Source organism: Solanum lycopersicum, chromosome 7 (assembly GCF_036512215.1).
Source record: "Solanum lycopersicum chromosome 7, SLM_r2.1".
Lineage (NCBI taxonomy): Eukaryota > Viridiplantae > Streptophyta > Magnoliopsida > Solanales > Solanaceae > Solanum > Solanum lycopersicum.
Window position 1 is genome coordinate 42,092,583 of NC_090806.1, and position 20,308 is coordinate 42,112,890.

A 20,308-nucleotide genomic window follows, 5' to 3' on the forward strand; every position below is an offset into this window, starting at 1 on the left:
TAGAGGAGTCACCACCCTATTACTAGTTGGATCAGGTGTTTTTCCTCTACCTCTAGAGGACGTACTCCTGCGACCTCTACCACGGCCTCTTGCCAGTGCTCCTCCTCGAGCTACAGCACTAGTGGTTGGCTCGGACGCACCCTGTCTTGCCGGTGTTGGTGTTGGCACAATTGTTGCTCTAGTTCTAACCATCTGCGAAATAGAGTGAGGATGTCATATACCAATTTGAATCACCTAGATACAAATTGGATCAAAGTAATAGCATGAAAGAAAGAAAGAATGGAATTTTCCTAAAGTCTATAGCCCCTCAACGAAAAGTATAGGCGTGCCCTTAACGTTCCTCATGACTCTACTAGACACGTTCTTGTATGATGAGACCAATGAAACTAATGCTCTGATACCAAGTTTGTCATGACCCAAAACGAGCCGCGAGTGGCACCAACACTTATCCTATTATGTGAGCGAACCATCAAATCTAAACCCCAACATTTACAAATATTTCAACCATAATGAACAAAATATAATGCGGAATACTCAAATCTTATTAATATACCAATAAATAAGCTTCTAAAGTTTATCAACTATCATCCTTAAAATCTGGATGTCATCACACCAAGAACATCTAGCCTCAAATTTCTAAATCTAAGAGTATTTAAGAAGCTACAATAAGTAAAAGAGATGGTCCATGTCCGAACATCAAGACATCAAGACGTAAATGAGAGAATCCAGTCCGAGCTAGCAATAATAGGTCATCCTGAAATCTGATATATTGGAGACTGGCTAGAGTTGCGGACGAGTCGAAGTCGATGGCATGTTTGCTGCATTCCACAAATAATAAAGAGAAAAATACAAGTAGGAGTCAACACAAGGAACACGTACTGAGTAGGTATCATCGGCCAACTCAAAATAGAAAGCAATACATATCAAATTATAATATAAAATCAACTACAATACTTAACAGGTGACAATCAACAAGTACAAAAACCATTCGCAACAACACTAAGCAGACCTATGAGGACTCAAGCCTCCACACCATACTTTTTTGGGAAATAGGTTCTTCAAATTTGACTATATTAACATAATTCAATATTACTTCTCTTTATTATTATCGTGTCGGAACATGACACTCCGATCCATTATTGCTACCGTGTCGGAACGTGACACTCCAATCCCCTAATACTACGTATCGGAACGTGACACTCCGTTCCCCTAATACTACTTGTCAGAATGTGACACTCTAATCCCCTACTACTACAAGTCGGAACGTGATTAAGGATTCAACAGTCTCATCATTCTGACCCGCCCACAATTACACCACCACAACATACAAACACACCATCAAACATATAGAAGATTTTACAAACTACCTAATATTGCTATTTAGAGTCTATCTATCATATAGAAATAAACCATAACCTACCTCCACCAAAGAATCGTGATCAAGCAAGATACTTCCCAATGTCTTTACTTTCCTTTTCGTTCTCTCCCTCTCGCTCATTCTCCCCTCTTCTTGTTCTTTTTATTTTTCTTCTGCAGATTCATTTTCTTTTACCCTAATTATCATTTAATCAATTCTAAAAGATGATAAAAGTAACCCAATATTTATTTCAAGGTTATCTCCTTTAACCCCCAAGTAAATAAGTTATTAAACTTACACCACTAATTTCATAATTATAATCATGAATAGTCCAAAACACCCCTTAAAACTTTTAGTAGAAATCTGACCCCAGTAGAGGTTACGCAACTTGTGACGGCCTGTCGTACCTGCGACGGTCTGTCCTGCAGGTCCGTCACAAGTTCAGAGATTCAAATTCAGTAAAGAGGTTTGTAACGGTTTGTCGTATCTACGGCGGTCCGTGCTGCAGTTCCGTCGTGAAGTTCAGAGAGTCGATCTCAGTACGCATATTTCCGAGTTGAAGTGTTTTGGAACGGAGACCCTCGACGGACCGTTGTGCTTATGACGGTTTGTCCTACCTGTCGTCGAGGTTAATGAGGAGAGCAGCGGGACAATTACAAAAGTGTGGGACGACATAGTCCATCACGGTCCGTCGTGACCATGATGGTCCGTCGCATGATCCGTCGTGTCTTGTTTTGGTAGACTAGTGTTCCTTACTTGATACATTTATATCATGAATATGAATATCTTGACTTAGTAGGCTTATGCACATTTGTCTTGTATGCGTATGGAACAATGTTTAATGAAAGTCTAGGATCGGTACACCTAAGATTGTGCCCTTATAAACATGAATAATATGAGGAATCTTATATAGAAAGAAGGTTAGGAATGAGCTATCCATACAGACCATCGAATGGCAGCACTAGTGGACCCATCTTTGGTATGTACATTATTACTAGGTAATGAATAAGAGATGGTACCTTTTCATTTGTCCCTTAGATTGAGCTTACTTTATGAGAACCAAGGGATAGAATCGAGCGAATATGTTACAGCTTGCAGCTTTACTTGAGAATGATACTAGACTGCAATGTAGCTCTACTTGAAAATAAGACTAGAGTGCAAAAAGACAATCATATTCCTTAGTCTATGCTTTCACGGGATGTGTCCTTATTCCACCCTTATAAAGTAGAATGCCTTCATCAAAGTAGGTTGGAACTCGAGATTCCATGCCTAGATAGTATGGTCTATGTCGGTTATTGCCTATGCTTATCATGTGGCATACATGCTAGTGTTTGATAAGTTCAAGGAAGTTTAGGTAGTAGAATTGGACGCTATCTAGACATTGCATGACTATACTTTGAAGATATAGCATGTGAGACCCTTGGTCTTTCCAAGGTCACTATGTGTAGTCTTTAAAGAATGATATGCCATCTAATTTACTTGATGAACGCTCACGTCTCTAGCTAACGTTTGATTTATAGGACATGCTCTATCTAGGGTAGCTTTGAGGGTTACTTAGGTAAGCTTAAAGAGGTTGTATGGGCGGTATCTTAATGCTCTACCTATGTGAATCTTAGATTAACCTTAGGTGTGGATTTAATAAAACGAATAAGAGAATGATATTATCTTAGGATAACATTTGGTAAGAAGAAAGCAAGTTACAAGAGGTTACAGTAAGGTTAAACTCAAATCACGGTAATGTAATTAAATATTGATAAAATGCTTATTTGATATCTTGTATGTTTCTATGGTGTTAAATATTGTTCTTACAATTATACTATGAATTCTTAATCAAAAAGAGCATTTTTAATACGAATGTCCATTTTTCATGATTTTATGCATATGCCATACTTAGTACAAGTGTTTGTACTAATTCCATATATTTTGCTTATATTTAAAGGTGTAGGTGGCGTTTGAAAGGAGTCTCGAAGTTAAAGCTTTGGATTAGTTTTCATGCAAGCAAAGAGTTCTAATTGTCCTTACTTGATCGAAGGACATCTTTATGTTTTGTTTTCCTTACTTAAGTATTTTAATAGAGTGAGCTATCTTCTATATTCTTATGTCTAAGATGATTACTTTGAGACTTCGTCTTTCATTATATTTTTCTATAAAAGAGATATTTTGAAGTAACATTATTTAGTATGAAATATTTTAATTCCGCACTACTTTACATACATGTATGCAATCAATGGTATGAAAGGGCTTGTCATAAACCTTAGAGAGGTCGACGATACCTTGTTGTAATCGGAGAATGCACAGTAACGTCTAGGGTTTGGTTTCAGGATGTGACATACTTGGTATCAGAGCATAAAGTTGTGAAGTAGTCTTAGGAATCAAAAAGTCTCAAAAATCCATGTCTATTAGAGTCTTGACCATCAGTATGAATCGCGACATATATATGGGCGAGAGGCTATAGGACATCAGAGTTCCCCTTCTTTTTTACTCAATGACGTGCCGTTGAGTAAAAAGTTATAAGTGCTCTTTTCTTATGGTTATCCTTGTGTTTGTAGGAATATGAATACGAGAAGGACGCCGGCTAAGAGGGTTGAAGAGAATGATGTGAATGTGGAGCTTTCTCCCTGAGGTGGACATATTCCACTAGTTGAGAAAGTTCCTCAAAGTGTTAAAGATGAACAAGTACCTATTGTGGAAGGATGTAATGAGGCTCTGATTTTTCCCATAGAAATGGTTAATGGGGAGATTTTAGAGGCTCTCCTTACCCTAGACCGAGCTATGACAACTCAAGAGAATAGAGTTATTGGGCCTAGGGTGAATGCTATGGAGAGTACTATGACCTCTAGATTGAAAGAGTTGGTGAGGTTGAATCCTCCTACCTTCTTTGGTTCTAAGGTTGGAGAAGATCCCTAAGCTTTCTTGGATTAAGTGAATTATATATTAGACGCAATGGGAATGACTTCTAGGGAGAAAACAGAGTTAGCTTTTTATCAATTGAAAGATGTTGCTCAAGTATGGTTTACTCAATGGAAATATAGAAGAACGGTTGAATTAGGTCCCTTAGAGTGGGAAGAGTTTAAGGAAGCATTGTTCAATAGGTAATTTCCCCTTGAGAAAAGGGAGGTTAAGATTGAGGGATTTATAAACCTAAGGCAAGGTAGCACGAGCATTACTGAATATTCTTTGAAGTTTGTCCGATTGTCTAAGTATGCTCCATACTTTGTGTCTAACCGTAGGGATGAGATGAGTACATTTTTGACTAGTGTTTCATATATGGTGAAAGAAAAATGTCTTATACCATGCTTCATGGTGACATGACTTTATCTAGGCTTATGGTGTACGCTCAATCAATTGAAGAGTCTAAACATGGGAGGATAAGTAGAGATGCTAAGAGGGGAAGAACGGATGAGCAAGTTAAACATAAATTTAAGAATATGGCTCCAAATCAATATGGTTCGAGTGCTTCTAAGATGAACCATGAGAGAGGTTGTGGTTCCCAAATGTTTAGGCCTACTTGTTCAACTTGTGGAAAAAACACTTCGGTAAGTGTCTAGCCAGTACTAGTGGGTGTTTTCGTTGTATAAGGATGATCACCAAATGAGAGATTGTCACACTATTGTGTCTATAAGAAGAAAATCCAAATAATTTCCTCCTAACATTCCGAATAGTGGTTCTCCAAAGAGGAATCACTTCCATGATCTTCGAGCCAAAGGAACAAAAACGTATGATGAATATGAAGCCGGTAAGTTATAGTTTTCTCTACTTAGTTATATGAGATACTTCTAAGTGGGGGATTATGGTGAGTAGTTGTATTGTAGATTTTTTTCTAATCTCTTTTATTCATTCAAGGTTGAGAGATAGAATGTCATAATAGCATGTTGCATTATGTTTAAAAGTCTAGTTGAAATTGAAATTCATAGATTCCTTGCATTGTGACTTTCATGAATTTATGATTATGTTTTAAAGTGAGTTTAAATGGTTTTATATCTCATATTTTTATGTTTCCATCATAAATTGCTTAAGAGTTGCATTGTTGGAAAACTGAGCATGTTTCACCATAAAGAAATTAGTGTTTACTGTAATTTTCTTTGAAAATTTGGCAAAATTGTTCTTTTAAAAAAACGGTTATAATGTGTATATAATTGATGTATACGGGCATGATATTATGTGGAGAAGGAAGTTTCTCCTATATGAATTGAAAAAGTAAGTATTATTGCATGATAAGATGTAGAAATAGTTCTATCTTCTTGATAGTTGTTAAGTCTTAACCCTTAAAAAAGTTCAAAGTGTGGCTACTGTCATTCAAGGAGGAATGTTTCTAAGGTGGGGAGGAATAATGTAACATTCTTTAAAATGTACTTGTTTATTGAAGGTCCTAATACATTTTAAGAGTATATATTAGGGGTACATAGGCATCCCAATGCCCAATATTAAGTAATATTGGGCATATTGTAGATTATTGGCTTAAGGGTGTTAGTAAATTTCTATGAATGAACAAAATTTAGAATACACCCTTGATCTTAAAATGCCCAAATCCAAGTGTCAAGCCTAAGTACCTAGCACATAATCATTTAAAATGACCATGCAGATTAAGCAGTGCCCAAGGACATAAAGAATACTTGGACAAAAAGTGAACTTTACAGAGTGCATGGTTGGGGAAAGTACACGATAACACATGTGAAATCACATGTTCTACCAACGGCCAAGAGATAATCCCCAAACCGAATAGGTTAGGGTGGTTAGGGGGCAGGCGTGTAGGATCACGTGGGGCCAAGCTCCTTAACTGATTATAGGTCCTAACTAACTTCTCTAAATAACTAAATAACCTAGGACGAACGAAAATTAATTACCTAGGGTAACCTGAATCCTATGACCTAACTGGGTGACCTAAACGAATAACCAATTAAAGAAACATCGTTGTACCTAACGTAGGATAGTCCATAAGGGTTGGTTATGGTCCTAAAAACTTAGGAGTCCTTAATAAATTAACCTAGGTTACTTAATTAGTTAAATTATCAACTTAATTAATTAATTTAAATGGAAAAAACTGAAACCATCAAGCAAATTTTAGATTTCGATTAAGTAAAGTAAGAGATAACCTAGTACCTAACCTAGGATGATCCAAAACGGTTGGTTATGTTTGTAACAACTTAGGGGTAGTTTAGTAATTACTCTAGGTTACTTAATTAATTAAATTAGAGACTTATGTAATTAATTAAATGGACAAAACCGACACCACCAAGTAATTTCCAGATTTTGGTTAAGTCATGTAAGAGAAAACTTAGTACCTAACCTAGAATGGTGCAAAGGGTTGGTTATGGTCCTAACAACATCGGGGTACATTAGTAATTACCCTATGTAACATAATTAATTAAATTTTAAACTTAATTAATTAGAAAACATGGTCAAACCTGAATTAGGCTGGGTGAAATGTTCTCCTATTTGTAGTCGAATTAGGAGGGATGTTTTAGGTAATATAAGTAGGAGGTCTTTAGGTTAACCTATGGGACGTCAATATCTAGATATTATGCTAGTTTTAGACCATAATTAAACGTCTTAAACCATAACCACACGAAATTCTCTAAATTATTAAAGAACGCTCTCTCTTTCCAAACTACATTGAAGAACTAGAAAAAGCTTAAGGAAGAAAACTAAGGTTTTGAAGTTTCCAACCAAGATTTCGTGGATTCTTCATATAATAATTATCGTTATTCATCATTGAAATCTGTTTCTTCAAGGAGTCAATTCCAATGATTTTCAAAGATGATCAAAAATATGATTTGTCCAATTTTATGATTCTAGCCATGAGTTCTTGTATAAAAGGTTTTTCAATCAATGTTTTAGAACTAAATGGATGTTAATTCTATGTTTTATATCTATAATTTATAGGAACCCATGTAAGCCATGCAAATTTCTATTTTGACTTTTTTATGGTTTAAGTAATCATGTCTTTATACTTATGAATTAATGAGTACTTTCTTATGGGCTTTGTAATGATGTAAAGATTATATGAAATTGATATCTAATTGGTCTTATATTATTAAGTCTGTGTTGAATTGACCTAGTTACGTCTAGTATTATGATTTATACTTGGAATTGATGATCATGACCTGGTCGGCACTATTTGAAGTATTATGATGATTTGTTTAATTGATTTTTTGAAGTATAATCATATCTATTTAGATGCTAGTTACGTGAAAGTATGTGCTCTCCTATGGATATTAAGTGATCATGTTGGACTATGACTATGTTTTTATGTGTGTAGCCTTAAAATTGATACATGATTACTCCTACTTGACTGTACGAGACTATGATCATTATATCGATAATGTTATAGTAATATATAAGTTGACATCATGATGATAAAGGTCATTCCTAAGTGCATCAAAGAATGACATATATATGAAATAAAGTAAAGTATGTTGTGTCTTGTTTTGGTAGACTAATGTCCCTTACTTGATACATATATATGATGAATTTGAATATCTTGACTTTGTAGGCTTATGCACCTTTGTCTTGTATGTGTATGGAAGAATGTATTATGAAAGTCTAGGATAGGTAAACCTATGATGGTGCCCTTCTAATCATGACTAATTTGAGGAATCTTCTATAGAAAAAAGGTTAAGATTGATCTATCCTAAGAGACCATCAAATGGCTGCCCTTGTGGACCCATCTTTAGCATTATGAATAGTTAATGACTAAGAGATGGTATCTTTTCATATGTCCCTTTTATTAAACTTACTCTATGAGAACCAAGGGCACTGAGTGAATATGTTATGGTTTGCATCTCTACTTGAGAATGAGACTAGAGTACAATGTAGATCTAATTTATAATGAGACTTGAGTAAATAAACACCATCATATATTCCTTAACCATATGCCGACATGGGATTTTTCCTCGTTCTACCCTTGGCAAGTAGATCAACCCGCATCGAAGTAGGTTGGAACTAAGGCTTCCATGCCTAGCTAGTATGGTCTATGTCGGTTATTTGCTATTCTCATCATGTGGGGTACATGGTAGTGTTGGATAATTTCTAAGAAGTTTAGGTAGTGCAATGGGATGCTTTCTAGAAATTGCACGACTAGACTTTGATAATATTTGTATGTGAGAACCTAGGTATTTCAAAGTCCATTATGTGAAGTATTTAATGAATTATATGTCTTCTAATTGACTTAATGAATGATCACATCTTTAGATATTATATGATTAATAGAACGTGCGCTATCTTGGGTCGCTTTGAGGGTTGCTTAGGTAAGGTTGAAGAGGTTGAATGGGCGGTCTCTTTTTTTTCTACCTATGTGAATGTTAGAGTAACCATAGGTGGGAAGTAATGAAACGAATAAGAGAATTATTTTACCATAGGATAACCTTTGGTGAGAAGAATGCAAGTTAAAATAAGTTACGGTAACGTTAAACTCATATCATGGTAATGTCCTTCAATATTGATAAAATGCTTATTTGATATCTTGTATATTTCTAAGGTGTTAAATGTTGTTCTTACACTTAAACTTTGAAGTCATAATCAAAAAGAGCATGTTTTATACGAATGTCCAATTTTGATGATTTTATGGATATGCCATACTTAGTATAAGTGTTTGTACTAATTCCACACATTTTTTTTATCTTCAAAGGTGTAGGTGGAGTTTGAAAGGAGTGTCGAAGTTTATTCTTGGATTAGTTTCCATTAAAGCACAGAGTTGGTATGTCCTCACTTGGTCCGAGGACACCTTGATGTTTAGTTCTCCTTATTGAAGTATTGTAATAGACTTAGCTGTTTTTTAATATTAGTATGTCTATGATAGTGACTATTAGACTTAGTCTTTCATTTTGTATTTCTATAAAAGATATATTTTGAAGTAATATTATTTAGTATGAAAAGTTTTATTTCCACACTACTTTTCATACATGTATACAATGAATCGTACGAAAGGGCTTGTCTGAGACCTCTGAGAGGTTGACGACACCGTGTCGCAATCCGAGATTGCATTCTAACGTCTAGGGTGTGGTTTCGGTATGTCACATAGCACTGCAACCATAAGTTGACCATGCCCATGAAAACATAATTCAATACCTAATTAACACAAATAAATCAAATTATGGCTGCGTACCACCAATCAACCCTCACCACTTCAATCCACACAATACCAAAAGTCCCTTATCCATTGCCATGATCATCAATTCAATACAAAAATCATAATACTTAATTAATATAAATCAAATAAGTATATATTTATTAATCTAAGACATCCTATACATCAATCTAATACAATTTTTACATCATTCAAAAGACTAAGTAAACCTACACTAGAATTTATAATTATTGAGACATGATCATACACCCATAATATAACAAATTTGAAGAATATAGGTTTTGCATGGGTTCATGAAGATATTTAGGTAAAATCATCTCATTAATAACAATTAAATTAATATTCAATGAATCAAAACCTTTAGTGCAAGAATCCATGTATAAATTTTAATTTAGAAAACTGATCTTTTTAGAAGTCCTTGAAAAATACTTTGAAGCTTGTATCCTTGATGAAAGATGTTTCAAGGATGAAAAACCACACCTTAACTTGTATTAATCCACGAAAATTGATAGAATTTTGTGGAGAAATCTCCCTTCAAGCTTCAATGGAGTTCTAGGGAGCTCTTTAGAGGTTTTGGGTTTTTATTTTTTAAGAATGAATTCATCTAAGTGTTTAGGACTTATACACCCTCTTAAAATACCTAGAATACCCTTAGGAAACCGCACAAACAATTATTTGGACATTTGGTGAATTGGATACTTTACCCCTTTACTTAACAATTTGTTGCGCAGAAGACAGACCCATCTATGCCTGCCCAATCGATGGGGTATTGGTCCAACGACGGGCCATCCTTGCTGGTCATCATTTGGATCAGAGGCTGGCCTGTGGGAGTTTAAGCTCCGTACGCTAATTATTTACCCAAGCCTTCCATCGAAGAACCCTCTACAAGCCTTGTAGACGTTGATTGCCTTAGTCATTTGGCGCTGGTCTAGACAACCTTAGGCGTTTGTAAAGGGTCCTTCGTCAACGACGCTGGTTAGACCTTAAAGATGTTTGCCCAAACTTTTCCAACTCGTATATTATCGGATATGGTATTAGTACCTCTCACATCAATTGCATCAAAAACCAACACATAAAACTTAACGAAACATACTAAGATACAAAAGGTCATTTAAAGGCAAACCTTTCAAACGTCATGGACGTTCTTGGACGTTTAACCTCAAAACTTTATGTTACTTGACACACTTCATAAAAACACTATTATAACTCATATAAGGACCTAAAAATCTCATGACACACATGTAAACACATAAGAACACATAACACACATAGGTGGCTTAGTCGTCAAACGTCTTATTCGTCCCTTGACGTTTCATTTTCTAATAAGCTAAATCTTTAGACACTACCTCATTAACACATTATAAAAAATTTTAGGACCTTATAAACTTATTAAAAACATGTTTGCATCAAGTTAGACCTATGTTATTTTAGAGGTATTACAATCTCCCTTAATTGGACAACGTTCGTCCTCGAATGAAACTTGCCACATCTCCGATATCTTCCAGGAGTAGAGACTCAGCTACCAACTTATAACCATAACAGGTAACACAATATAAAATAAACTATCTAGGAAAACAATAAATTTCACATAATCAAGAGACTTCAAAAAACAACAAGAAGTTTAGAAACTAATCTACAACTCATCATGTCAATAAGACTCACATCCTTCATTTCAAATAGAAAACACTCCTTTTAAATTTATTATTATGCTAATATGAATAATTTATATGCAAATAACATAAATTATTAAACAAAGAATGATTTAGTCAGTTTATGAAAAACTTCACAGTGATCTAAATTCCATGGAAGTAAATATGCTTCAAATTTCCAAAATGCAACATTTAGGTAATTAATGATGGAAACATGCTAATATGAAAGATAAAAACATATAAACACATTTTACAACATACTCACAACTCAATGAAATGCACAATGCAAGGAATCAAGGAAATTCAAATTCAACAAGACTCCTAAACACAGTGCAACAATGCAACATTCTACTATGACATTCTTCTCTCAAACTTGAGTTGAATAAAACAGATGAGACAATCAATCAAAACTGCACTACTCACCATACTCCCCCACTTATAAGGAAATCATAACACAAAAGAGGGAATTACAAGAGCTTACGATCATCATCATCATCCTGATCCGGCTATTATCTTCTTGTCTATAGTGCATAAAAACGATTCTTCTTTGGAGCATCAATGCTCGGAAAAACATCAAGTAACTTGCTTACCTTCTTTTCGTATAGAATCAATAGTACGAAAACCCCTCACCTTATGTCCATCCCTACCACAATGAAAGCATTTCCCGTTACAAATTAGACACTCCCTAGAGTGCCTCTTTCCACCAGTAGCACAAGTAGGCTTACCATTTTGAGAACCACTTCCCTTCTTAAGTTTAACCTTAGGATATCAAGGTTCATCTGTAGTTTCATCCCTCTTTTTGAACCTAGGTTCGTTTTGATCACTTGCTCCACTCCACTTCATGTTTGTAGTGGTATCTCTTATGTTGGAACTCCTCTATTGATTGAGAACACACCATAAGCCTAGATAGAATCATATCATCATGGAGCATGGCCATATAACACTTATCTTTCAGAAGATCGGCAACACCGCTCACAAACCTACTGATCTAATCCCTAGAGTTACACACAAGGGATGAAGCATACCTAGATAACATAGTGAACTTCAATTAGTAGTCCTCAACACTTATATTGCCTTGCTTGAGATTAATAAAATCCTCAACCTTCACCTCCCTCCTCTTAAGGGAAATACTTTTGTAATATTCCTGAAAATGTTCTTTTCTAGTGAAAGGTGTATTAGGGTTTACGAATATGTATTGGGGTACATAGACATCCGAATAACTAATATTGAGTAATATTGAGAATGTTAGATAATATTCACTTAAGGGTGTTAGCCAATTTCTATTTATTAAAAAGTAACTAAACATACACTGTGATGTTTAGAAAATTTCTATGTATTAAGATATACTTTGATGTTCAAATGCATCAATCCAAGTTTGTTTAGGAATTGTTCCTGTAGTGAAGACCTTAAGCTAAAATATTAATTTCTTGGTTGTACACATTAGGTACGAGAAATCTAAGTGTCAAGCCTAGGTACAATAGCACATTATCATTTAAAATGATTATGCAGATTAAGCAGTGCCCAAGGACATTGTGAGAGTACTTGGACAATAAATATGCATCAACACATGTGCAACCACATGTAAAAGAGACCAAGCAACCAAGCCCCAACAAAATTCGGTTCGCGCGGTTAGGGGCAGCCAGCCGTACGGGTAATGCCACATGGGGCCTATTTTCCTATCTAGTCCTAGGATCCAATTAACTTACCTAAATAAGTAACTAAACTAGGATTATCTAAAATAAACTAACTATTGTAACCTAAATCCTAAGACCTAACCGGATGACACTAGTCGGGTAACTAACTAAAGAAACATCCTAGTACCTCACCTAGGATGGTCCAAAGGGGTTGGCTATGGTCCTAGTGACATAGTCGTACTTTAGTAATAACCCTAGGTCACTTAATTAATTAAATTATAAACTTAATTAATTAATTAAAAATCCTAGTCAAAGCCTAAACCCTTAACAAATTTTCAGATTTTTCTAAGTCGAATGCTCTCCTATTTTTAGCCAATTTAGGAGGGGTGTTTTGATTATTTAAGTGGAGGGTCAGGTGTGTAATTCATGGGTCGACTATATATGTATATTTGGTCAGTTTTATACCACTTTTACACATACCAAATCAGATCAAACGAAAATTTTCTCAATCTCTCAAGAACGCTCTATTTTCCAAACTTCATTGAAAAACAAGAAAAGCTTAAGGAAGAAAACAAAGGTTTAGAAGTTTCAATAAGGTTTCCATGGATTTTTCATCTTTAAGTTATGAGTTTTTTACTCTTGGAATTCCTTTACCCAAAATTTCTTGTAAATATATGTTTTCAAGAACTTAAAAAACTAGGGTTTTTACTCTAAAGAACGAATTTTCTTCTTGACCTTAGAATTATGATTTTTATTAGAAAGAAACATTATCTAAGGTTAATGTCACAGGAATTGTTAAGAATTTGATTTGTAAAGTTTTAATATTGTGTGATACATGATCCTTCTCTAACTTATGGTTTCGGATGGCATGTTTGTAGAATTTTATAACGTGCAAATGTTAGGGATGAAATTTAAGGTTTAAATGAACCCTTTTACGAATTGTTTCCCTTCCCCCACGCTACACATTAATCTTGTACATGTTTTGGTGAGTTTTTCTTGATTATGTTATTTGATTATTTCACTAAGTATGATTATGAATAGTGTACGATTAATAAGATTCTTAGAAGCAAAAGGTATGTCTTCTAAAGTTGTGATTACTCTACAATGTTGATGCTAGACAATGAATAACGATGTTATTTTATGAAAGAACGTGTGATATTTTTTTTGTATATGCTGGGATATGAACATGTTAAATGTTATATCATGATAAGACTGTGAAATGCAAGCTATGATATTCTCTTGTATGCTTTACAGAAGATGACTAGGTTATGTTTATCTCACATATGAAGGGTTGCGGTGAAAGGAAATTCTCATATTTTAGTAAAAGAGCTCATGATCATTTTTATACAGGGAGTTAACCTCCTATGACCTATGATATTTTTATGATGAAAGAAAACTTAAAGGTTATTTCAAGAAAAGGGACTTAAGCTAAGCATCAATGGACTAGATCTTAGAAGTGTCCCTTCTCTAGTGGAAGGTAGGTTCACAATGATTATCATGAGATTGAGGGTGCCATGTAATGTGGAACTATGGGTCTCTAATACATCTTCTAGTTCTTGAACTATGTTCCCTCCATAGGATACTAGCTAGTTGATCTACCTAGAAAGCTATGACATGTAGGTTCTAATTTTGCAAGTAAACCACCTCTTTTCGGTGTGAGGAAGACACCTGATTCCCTGTTTAGCTCACATGGTCTATGTCGGTTAAGGATAATTATCCGTCATATATAAATGAAAGACATGTACATAAATGTCCGCTAGGATGACTTGAGGAATTTACATAGTATAGGTAGGGGTGTGGGACTCTACCTAGACATTCAACAAGTTAACTCTTAAGGAATTCCTACGAGATTGTTCTTCAGTAATATGATAATATAAAAGGTATGATGATTACGATACATGATGTTACTCTCATATCATTATAGTCATTATAATGAATATGTTACTATGTTATATTTTTATATGAAGTGATGAATACTTATGTTATTATGATGAATATGTTACTATGTTATATTGTTATAGGTAGTGATGAATTCTTATGTTGCAAGTTATATGAAGTGAAGGTTTACTTATGGCCTCCTATCTTATCTACTTGGTTGTGTGTGGGTTATGGGGCTTCACAGGACCATTGAACTTGTATGTTGGGGATGAGATCATTGGTAAGTGTTTTGCATATTATGTTTATATGATCTATTGAATATTAATTGTTAAAATGACTCTATTAAATATGTCTTTTGATGGTATCCTTAGTTTGTACACGTTATATGGTATGTGCATTGATACTTTAACATGACTTAGAAAGTTTTCTAATGAAAATAAAAATGATCCTTCTTCATGCATGTCCTTATGTGTTATGTGCATATACCAATACATAGTACATGTGGTGTACTAACCCCATTACTTTATATTAATGCAACTGTAGGTTCCGGCCATTGAAGTTTAAAGAGGGTGATTTGAAGAAGCGTGGAACTCTTTGTCAAAGTCATTGTAGTTCCTCATGTTCAGGATGCTATACATTATTTTCCAGCTTATGAATACTTTAGTAGGTATTAGGATTATCTATTTCCATAATGTTTTGTTTGGATTCTTTTGTATTATGGCCTATATATCATATTGACTATTTATTTAGTTAGTCCAGATTTGAACTCTTAGATGGTTTTTATATATATATGAGACAATTCCATAGATTAATGTATGGCTTATGAATGTTCAGTATGAAGTCTAAGTAAAATTCAATAGTATGTAAAAAAAATTAATCTTTCCGCTAAATTTAACTATATAATTGTGATTAACGCTAAGAAGAGGTTTGTCTATGACCTCTGACCTCTAAGAGGTTAACGATGCCTATGTCATCTGGGGTATATTCTATGGATGTGAATAACACTGTATCACAGCATGAGGTTAAATATCCTTATGTTTAATGTGTCACTAAACAACATTACCTAGTGTATTATTCATGGTTGTGATGAGCACCACAATTGTGGATGAGAGGCTATGTGATGACTAGGAAACATCTCTTTTTTTGATAATCTTATGTCGTGCCTTTAGAGTTTTGACATTGTGTCGTTTTGAATCTAATCCCTTTCTTGTGTATTAGGCGATGAACACAAGAAGGACATCCTCGAGAACAGTAGGAGAAGAGATTGAGAATGCGGAATCTACTCCCCAAGGCAACCAAAATGCTCCTTATGTGCAAGATGCTACAAATGATCAACTTCAGGTGAATCCTTGGGCTATGAAGAATAGTGAGGTGAGGGTAGACTTGTTCCAGATGGCCCAAGCCATCACCACCCAAGCTCAATAAATCACGACTCAAGCTAATAGAGAAGTTTTTCCTCGAGAGAACCAACATTCTAGTACTATGGCTAGCGATTTGAGAGACTTTACGAGAATGAATACTCCAACGTACATTTGATCGAAAGTTGATGAAGACCCCAAATATTTCTTTGATGAGGTCTATATGATTTTGTTTACTATGGGGATGATTACTACGGAAAATGCTGAACTTGCTACCTATTAACTCAAGGATGTTGCTAAGACGTGGTACAATCAGTGGAAGGATAGTAGAGGTTTAGAAGGTGTCATCGTGACTTTAGAGATCGTCAAAAAGGCCTTCGTTAATAGATTCTTCACAAGGGAACAAAGAGAAGCTAAGGTAGAGTAGTTCATAAACCTTCGTCAAGGGGGTATAAGTGTTAAGGAATACTCCTTGAAGTTTATTAAGCTTTCCAAGGGTTCTTCTTCTTTGGTTTCTAATGTTATGGATGAAATGAGCAGTTATGTAATGGGCGTGTCTGAAGAACTTGAAGAAGAATTTCGTGCAGCCATGCTTCATGATAATATGGATCTTTCTGTGTTGATGGTTCATGTTAAACAAGTTAAGTAAAGTCACCTAAGGAAGAGGATTAGGGAAGTTAAGGAGGCAAAGTCTTCTGAAGTTAGTTCTTCTAAGAGTATGCTTGATATTCAAGACAAGCCTATGTTCAAGAAGAGGTTTTCAAACCAAGTTCCTTCTAATTTCTCCATGAATCGCAATGATAGAGGTTCTAGTCTTAACCCTTAAGAGGGGAGAAATTTTGATGCACCAAAAGAGTGACCATCTTGTGGTAAGTGTGGTAAGAAATATATGGGTGAATGTTTTGTTGGGACAAATAGTTGCTATGGTTGTGGCAAAGGTGTCCATATGGTGAAGGATTGCCCTAATGTGACAAGTTAAGGTAAGGGTAATAGCCAATCTCAACCAAGTGGTCCTAGTTCTGAAACTCAAAAAATTAACCGTATCTATGCAGTCAAGGCTAGGGTCGAACAAGAAAGTTCTCCCGATGTTGTGACGAGTATGTTACAAGTTCTCTCTGTTAATGTCAATGCATTTCTTGATCCATGTGCATATGTAAGTATATGTTAGTGCTAACTAGATTTTTAACAAAATGCCTTCATACTCTATTCTTGCATTTATTTGAAGCATGTATGCATATGTTTTCTTAAAAGTTTGTTGTTTTCTTGAGAAAAGCGATAGCATGGTATCTCTTTGATGCATTTTCAGCCTATGATAGGTTAAGAAGGAAGTTCCTTATTATGTATTGTGAATATGTAGCTTTCATATGATTGTGCATCATGAATTTAGGTATAAGGGAAATTATATGTTATGTGCTTGTTGTGCTGCTAGTATGGAGTTTATTTCCTACCCTTCAAAAGATTTTACTGTCATTCGGGGACGAATGTTCCTAAAGGGGGGATAATGTAACATTCCAGAAAATGTACTTGTCTAGTGAGGGTTCTATTACGGTTTAAGAATATGTATTGGGGTACATAGACATCCCAATGCCCAATATTGAGTAATATTGGGCATGTTAGAGAATATTGGATTAAGCTAAGATATTAATTTCTTACTTGGACACATTAGGTACGAGGCATCCAAGTGTAAAGCCTAGCTACCATAAAACATGATCATTTAAAATGATCTGGTATATTAAGAAGTTACCAAGGAAATAGCGAGGGTCCTTTCACAAGAAATGTGAAGCAACACATGTGCAACCATACGTTCAACAGACCAAGCGACCAAGCCCCAACTGAATTGGTTAGGGCAGTTAGGGGGCAGGCGCACGTGCGGGTAAAGCAACATGAGGAATACCTTTGTAACTAGTCCTAAGCTCTAACTAACTTACATAACTAATTAAATAACCTAGGATTAACTAAAATAAACTAACTAGTGTACCCGAAATCCAAAAAGTTAACTGGGTGACACAAACCAGGTAACTAACTAAAGTAACATCCTAGTACCTAACCTAGGATGGTCCAAACGGGTTGGTTATGGTCCTAGTGACTTAGTATCACTTAATTAATTAAATTATCAACTTAAATATTCAATTAAAAAACATAGTCAAAGCCGAAAGCCTTAACAAATTTTACGATTTGGCTTAGTCAAATGGTCTCCTATTTTTAGTCAATTTAGGAGGGTGTTTTGGTAATTCACGTGAAGACAATATATGTATATTAGGTCAGTTTTATACAACTTCTACACATCCCAAATCAGATCAAAAGAAAATTCATTCAAACACTCACGAACTCTCTGGTTTCCAAACTCCATTGATGAACAAGAAAAGCATAATGAAAAGGACGAAGGTTTCAAAGTTTCCAATTAGATTTTCGTGGATTATTCAACAATAAGGTATAGGTTTTTTACTCTTGGTATTACTTTACCCCAGAGGTCCTCTAATGATAAGTTTTCAAGAACTTCAAATACTAGGCTTTTAACTCTACAAAATGGATTTTCTTCCTAACCATAGACTTATGATTTTTAATGAAAATTAAATGTTTTCTAAGGATAATTTCACATGAATTGTAAAATATTTGATTGACAATGTATGAATGTCATGTTATACATGATCCTTCTATTAATAATTGTTTCAAATGGGATGTTTATAGTATGTGATAACATGTAAATGTCTGCGTTAGAATTAAAGGTTTGAATGCACCCTTTTACAACCTTTTTCCCTTCTCCTACCCTATTCATTGATCTTGTACATGATTTAATGAGTTGTTCTAGATTATGTTATTGATTATTTCAGCAAGTATCATTATGAATAGTGTAAGATGAATAAGGTTTTTGGAAGCAAGAGCTAATTATTTTAAAGTTGTGGTTATTCTACAATGTTTTATGTTAGCCTATGAATCACAATGTTATGTTATGAAAGTATGTATGATGTTTTTATGTGTATATTCTGGGATTTGAACATGTTAAGTTCGAGATCATGATATGACTACGAACACGCAAGATATGATATTCTCTTGTATGCTTTCCACAAGATTACTATGTTATGGTAATCTCATATATGAAGGGTTGCGATGAAAGGAAATTCTCATCTAATCCTAAGAAGATATTATGAACATGTTTATAAAGGGAGTTAACCTCCTATGACCTATGATAAATTTATTATGAAAGAAAACTTAAAATTTATTTCAATAAAAAGGATTTAAGCTACGTACTGATGGACTAGATATGTTAAGTGTCCCTTCTCTGCTGAACGGTAGGTTCACAATGATTCTCATGAGGTTGAGTTTGAAATGTAATGTTGAACTATGTTTCACTTATACATCTCCTAGTTCTTGAAATATGTAGCCACCATAGGATAATAGCTAGTGGATCCACCTAGAAAGCTTTGTTATATAGGTTCTACTTTTGCCGGTAGACCACCTCTTTTCGATGTGGGAAAGACACTGGATTCCATGTTTAGCTCACATTGTCTATGTCAGTTAAGGCAAATTTTTCCTCATGTAAAAATTAAATACAAGTACGTGAATGTCGACTAGGGTTACTTGAGGAGTCTACTTAGTATAGGTATGGTTATGGGACTCTACCTAGACATTGCACAAGTTTACTCTAAGGAAAGTCCTAGGAGATTGTTCTTATGTAGTATGATAATATGAAAGGCATAATAATTACAATACATGGTGTTAATCTCATATGATATAGGTCATTATGATGAATATATTACTATGTTATAATGTTATATGAAGTTATGACTACTTATGTTACAAGTTACATAAAGCAAAGCTTTACTTATGGTCTCCTATCTTACCTACTTGGTTTTGTGGGGTTATGGGGCTTCACTTGACCATTGCACTTGTAGGTTGGGGATGAGATCATTGGTAAATTTTTTGTATATTATGTTTATATGATATATTGAATATGAAATTTTAACATGACGCTATTAAAATTTGTCTTTTGATGGTATCGTTGGTTTGTACATGTTTTATGGTATGTGCATTAAATACTTTCACATGACTTAGCATGTTTTCTAATGAATTGATAAATGATCCTTTTTCATGAATGTGATTATGTTTTTGTGCATATACCCATATTAAGTACATGTTTCGTACGAAACCCAATACTTTATATTACTACAACTGTAGGTTTCGTCCATCGAAGTTTAAGTAGGACGATTTGAAGAAACATGGAACTCTTTTTCCAAGTCTTGGTAGGTCCTCATGTTTGGGAAGCCATAATTTATTTTCCAACTTATGAACACATTAATAGATATTAGTATTGCATATTTCCATCATGTTTTCTTTGGATTCTTTTG